Raw genomic sequence first — 6,000 nt, 5'->3', positions numbered from 1 at the left:
TTAATAGTAAAATGAAATTGTCCTGTACATTGAACTATAAATTTTCACCTGACATAAGAAGTCAGTAACTCCATTTGTTAGAAGAGGAAATGTGTGATCACAACTGAATTAACTGGGAGTAAATATTCAGAACTGTAATTCAACTCCTGCCCAACTCATCAGGCACAGAAAATTACAAGCATCTTCAGATGCCCTGGTTTGTTTTAAATATTTTATTTATTTATTTGAGAGACAGTACAAGCAGGGGGAGGGACAGAGGCAGAGGGAGATGCCCTGCTGAGTGGGGAGCCCAATGTGGTCCTAGCCCAGGACCCCAGGACCGTGACCTCAGCCAAGGGCAGACACTTCACCAACGGAGCCACCCACATGCCTCGAAATTCCCTGTTTTTTATTTGATTTATTTAGGCAGAAATAGTTGAGCCACCTCTCCCACACGCACCTCAGCAGCCACCCATCTGCCCCTGTACCTGCGAGCCTGTTTGCTGTGTACACACTCCATATAAGACAGAGCATGTGGCGTCTGCCTCTGACTTACTTCACCGTGCCCTTGTTTTCCACCCATGTCATCGCAAATGGCAAGATCTCATTCTTTTTGAGGACAGGGTCCCTGCCTCTGGAGTTTTGTGCCTCCTCTCACTAAAGCCTCGTTTGCCCCATTGTCACTCCTGCAGCAAGCACTGCTCTTACCTGTGTCGCCCTCTGGGGAGGGAGCAGGCCAGACTCAGACGGGCAGCAGTGAGGCAGGGCCCCAAGCCTCCTGTGTTTGGGGGCTTTCTCACTACGGTGTCCCTGCCGCTGCCCGCACTCTGTGCTGGGGCCACAGGGATGGACAGCGCGGTGGCTCGGGTGAACGGGGGCCGAGGTTGCCAGCTCCAGCCTGCAGTGGCTGCTCCTTCCACCTCTCCCTGGAGCCCCACGCCTGCATCTCTCCTTGCCCTCTTGCAGTGGGATTAACCCTCCTACCTTCCTCTGGTCAGTTAGTAAATATCTGTCGAGTTAAATTCCACGTCCACCCAGGAATAAAGACAGCAATAAAATTCCAAGTGGACTTTCTGCCCTAAGCCTGTCCTCTCGTGGGCTCTGCCTACAGGCTGGCTGACGGCCAGCTCTGAGCAGCGACAGGCACATAAAGGTGGCCACATGGGGACCTTAAACCGGTGGCCTGAGCTGCAGGCTGTCGAGGGCAGGGCTGAGAAGAGGGATTGACAGGCTTCCCAGGGGAGGTGAGGGGAAGGCATTCACATTCCATTTAGGAAATGATGTGTTTTTGATAAAGCAGTAAAAACCAAATGATGAAATCTCTCATGTCTGCATTTTAAAGCTTAGATATAGCCTTTTCCTAAGCTGCAGTCTGGGAGCTCTGCCCTCTTGGAGCTTGAAGTGAGCCACTAAAGCGGGGCAGGCCCTGGAGAATTAGAGGTTCTAATGAAGAAGAGGGAAGACAGGGTAGGACTATACCAGGAGGGTCAAATTTCACAATGAACAAAAACAGAGCATATGACTATTTACTTGAAGCTGGGGTGGGGGCAGCAGGAAAGGAATCAAGGCAGATTGCGACACACTGTATTTAAAACGGATTTTCCTGGCATAAGGAACAGTCATGCCTGCTTTTTGGCACCAGGCTTGCCTGAGTCCAGAGTCTTCGATGTCGACATTCACTAGCTCTGTGGCTTCTGTCCGGGCACCCATTCACCACTTTGGGCTGCTAGCCCAGGGACATGGGTGTAGGGCTCCTGGCCAGGTCAGGGACCAACCAGAAGATCCTTCCACCTATGGCCTCACTGTGTTTCAAGCCAGTTTAAAACTGAGGTATGAGTGTGATCTGCTGGAGGTGCTCTAACATGAACCAGACACATTTTTAAATGCCCAGCCTCAACAGCGATAGAAATATTTGCAATGATCTTTGGAACTGATTGAGCATTTGCCATGGGCCAGGAACTAAACGAGCACTTTCCGTAAGTCTTCTTTGTTAGGACCTCATGGACCCTGCCTAGCTGCCACTGCAATGCTCGGGAAGTTGTCCCATCCTGTAGCCCAGCAAGACCATGGAAATGAGAGATCAGGGCCCCAGAGCCTCTGGCTGAGGCCCACCCTCTACAGCACTGTCCAGCCACCCTGAGGTGGGGCCGCAGGAGGAATGGGAAGGTGGCTAACCCCAGCTGGCATGACCAGGAAAGGCAGGGATGCTGACCAAGGTGGCTGTGGGGCCATGACTGTGAGGGCTCTTATGTTACACACCAGCAGGGGCAGGGGATAGGCCAGGCCCAGGCATGGACGTGAGGACTCTCAGGGACCTGACTCCTTGACACAAAGCAGGGCAAAACCAGTGACCACTGCAGGAGCCCCCCAGCACCCTGGAGCCAGGCCGGGGGTGGCCCTGTGTCCCTCCGCAGCAGCCTGGCCCACATGCAGCACCTTGTCTGGCACTGCCGGCTGCCACACCTCTGCACCTTCTTCCCCTACTATTGGCTCGGGCCTTGCAGGTGAGACCAGCCGGTGGCCCACGGCATCTCCAGACCCTCGGTGGCCCAGACAGGGACTCAGCTGTCTACACCTCTACTTGAGAAGGAGCAAACTTGTCCACCAGAATGGCACACCTGCAGCTGCAGGGGCAGGATCAAGGTCATCCCAGGGTCCCCTCCCCTCCCCTTGCTGGGGAGCCAGCAGAGGAGCTGCCCAAGTCCCCAGATGCTCCAACTGACCCAGCCCGCCCACCAGTGGCTGTGGACAAGCCAGAGCTGGGTCATGTACCCTCCTCAGGGGCAGAGACAGAAGGGCGGGCCAACGTCGTCGTTGTCACTTGAATTGCAGGAAGGGCTTCCCGCCAGGAGAGGGGCTCCTGGAAGCAGAAGAAACACAGACGGAAGAGTGGGTTCCTGGGCAAAAGGCCCCCTGAGGATAAACCAAAAGAGCATGTTCCCAGAGTCAAGTCCTGGGGCTGAAGCAGGGTAGGGTCTAAGGAAGGGCCCTGGGGAGGGGTCCCGGGGCAGGCTTCCCAGGGCAGCCCTGGGGTTGGTGTGAAGCTGGGTCCCTGGTGCAGCCCTGGTCTGAGGGAAGCCAGAGTGGGCAGTCGTTGCCCCAACACATCATGGCTTCATTGGGTCAGAGACCAGAGGCCACACTTTTCCCACACATTGTGGGGCCTCTGGCATGGCTCCAGAGCTGGTGTAGGGGACTCGGACCCAGGCCCTTGAGTCACGCAGCCTGAGCCGGGTTGTGCTCAGTAACCAACACTGTGCTCGGGTCAGCCAGGCTCCATCCCCACCGGCTTGTGACCTCTGAGACTCAAGCTGAAGGGGTCTCTGGATGCAGGGAAATTGGAGACCCCCTGCCAAGAGGAAGGGCATGTGGCAAAGCGCATGGTGTCCCCAAGGCACCTGCGCGGATGCGCAGATGCGACTCACATTTCATCGGCTTAACCCAGTCTTGCAGTCGAACCAACCAGAGTGCAGCGGCAGGGAGGGAGGAGCATTAAGTCCTTTGAAAGACAGACCGACCAGCCTCCTGCACACACAGCCCTGTCGGTAGCTGTCCCCCCTGGTCAGGCGGGCAGTCGGGGGCCCCAGGATGTTTTTACTGGAGGGTGGCCAGTGGGCAACCTTGCCCAGCATTTCCTGTTCAACCTTGTCACTGCAGGCACAGCACGGCCAGGCCCTCCTTTGCAGACGCCAGACTCCTTATCACTGTGGCTTTGGAACTTCTGTCTCCACAGAGCCCACTCTCGGCTTGAATTTCTCCAACGGCCCTCAGCCCAGCCACGTCCAGACCTCAGGGTCCTCCAGGTCTCTAAATTCTAGGGTGTCTTCCAAGGTAACAGCTGCTGGGCTGGGTACAGAGCTTCCTCCCTCGGAGGTGTGACCCACGCTCCCAGCCATAGATGCTGCTCACCTCCCGCCCTGGGCCTGGAACTGTGTCCCTTCTGCCTCAAGTGCCCTGGGGCCTATTTTCCTTTCCTTTTTCCTTCATTACCACACTTCTGGTTGACTTCACTTACAGTGTGAAGTGGGGAGGAGAAACCGAATCGACACCAACCCCCTGGTCCAGGACTTGTCTGGAAATAGCAAAACTAAGGAATCTTCTCTCTTCCTCCAGTGGAGGATGGTAATTGTTCTTATAACCTCTCTAGAAGGGACAGGTTCCTCAGGCCACTGTGGGAACAGTTCTCCTACCACTGGATCCAGAAGCAGGAGAAAAGCAGAGACATTGCCTGTGTAATTCACCAAGCTCAGCTGTCCCCTTCAATGGAACTGTCCTTAAATCCTCCACTGGGTAATTGGATCCTGCTGTGAGCCTGGGCTTTGCTCAGCAGAGACTTCTGAGTATTACCAAGACTTTTGTAAGCTCTACTGTGAAGTTTCCAGATTTTATAAGCACTTTCTCCGTAAGATAAATAGGATGTTGAAAGAGTTGGCATCCTCTGAAGGCCTATTGTTATTGTAGCTGCTCCAGGAACTTCACATCAGTGAGGACAGTTTCACACCATGGTGGGAACATAAAATGTACAGTGAACCTCCCCACGGCTGTCCACCCCATATCATGATGGGCCCCCATGCTTTTTCTCCTCCTTGCTGTTTGTTTCCTACGAAACCACTCTACAGTTTGAAACCACAATTGCAAAGAAGAAACTCACAGAAACACAGCAGGATTATCTAAATTGTTTGTCAAGGACATACTGGTCTTCCAAAATCCTCTTGTACTTTTCTACGACCTTGTCGTGGGCCAAAAAACCAACAGCCATCCAGACAGTCAGGGAAAGACAGTCAGTAAAGGGCTTCATTCACTGTTCCTCCACCAGCAGTGAACTTTCTGATGCCAGGAAAGATATCTTGATTGACAGTGTGATTAGGACATGCTTGATGCCTTTTGAGCTAGAAATGCTTTGAATTGTGCTCTTGAGGGAGCAGAGACTGTGACCAAGGAGGAAAACATAGGTGCCTCTTTAAATGCAAACATAATAATACCTAACGGGGTTATGATCACCTGGAAGTAAATGCCCTTAGTGGTGTGTCTGTGTAAGACACACCAGATACCACTAGGACTGCTAAGCACCAGGACATCAAGTCTGTGCTGGCCAACACTGGTGGGATGCCAGCCTATTCATCCTCCCACCCGGGCTGCCTGACTCCCCAAGCACTCATTCTGCATTCTTATCCACCACAGGATAGAGCATTCTTTCCAACTTAAGGATTTGTTTGAACCAAGCATGAGTTCTCTTTCCATAAAACACAATTAGTACATAAATGCCATGTACAGACATGGTGAGAGGGATTAAGAAAATATGTTTACTTTGTGAATCCAAAAGCAACACCTTTAACCCTTTGATGTGCCAAGCATCCAAATGCTCAGCTGGAAAGGAAGGATAAACCATATTGCTCACAAGCTGCTGAGGGCGGGGGTGGGGGGGAGTAAACAGCAGCCCAAAGGCCTCCCTCCTGGCAGGTCTTTAAGGTGTTGGACTGGTCAGCGCAGAGCACAGTGGCTAAGTCTGGGCCTGGAGTTAGATTGGCTCAGGAGGGATCCTGCATCAAGACATCGCCTCAGCTGAAGCACCTGACCTTGCCATCGGAGGAAACAACTCCACAGGGCATTTGAGCAGAATAATGGGCTAGTCCATCTAAGACACGGGAACTGTGTCTGCAGAATACAGAGTTATAATCGCTGCCATTATGCGAATTATGACCATTACATGAAGACGAAGATCCTTTGTACAAAAGTGGAGCCTAGAAACTGTTCTTGTGAGCATAGAGATATTTAAGATCAGACAGTTAGAGAACCTAACAACAACATGCAACCCTTGCTCAGGTGGCTTGTCTACATTTTAGGAAGTGGCTCCATGGGAAGGAGGGTAGGGTAACTGGGTGGGCTCCTAGGGCAGCATGGCATGTCTGAGGGCTATGTGGGAGGCTGCAGCCACCAATGGTAACCAACGGCCGGAAAAAAAGGACCTCCAGAATGTTCTTCAAGTCTGCATTTCTCCAGTTCTCTCTGGACATTCACTTG

General features: G+C 52.8%; 1 long non-coding RNA gene across 1 annotated transcript in view; it reads right to left on the bottom strand.

Annotated features, from left to right (window-relative positions):
- Nucleotides 1–1,491: 1,491 nt before the first annotated feature.
- Nucleotides 1,492–6,000, bottom strand: part of LOC111091731 — a 45,874-nt gene continuing 41,365 nt past the window's right edge. Inside the window, exon 4 of the long non-coding RNA XR_005376637.1 lies at nt 1,492–2,892. This is a non-coding gene — a long non-coding RNA (uncharacterized LOC111091731). The remainder of the gene's footprint in view (nt 2,893–6,000) is intronic.

This window comes from Canis lupus, chromosome 22, assembly GCF_011100685.1.
Source record: "Canis lupus familiaris isolate Mischka breed German Shepherd chromosome 22, alternate assembly UU_Cfam_GSD_1.0, whole genome shotgun sequence".
NCBI classification, from domain to species: Eukaryota; Metazoa; Chordata; class Mammalia; order Carnivora; family Canidae; genus Canis; species Canis lupus.
The sequence above is the reverse complement of the archived record's forward strand: the minus strand, read 5'-3'. Positions and strand labels throughout refer to the sequence as shown.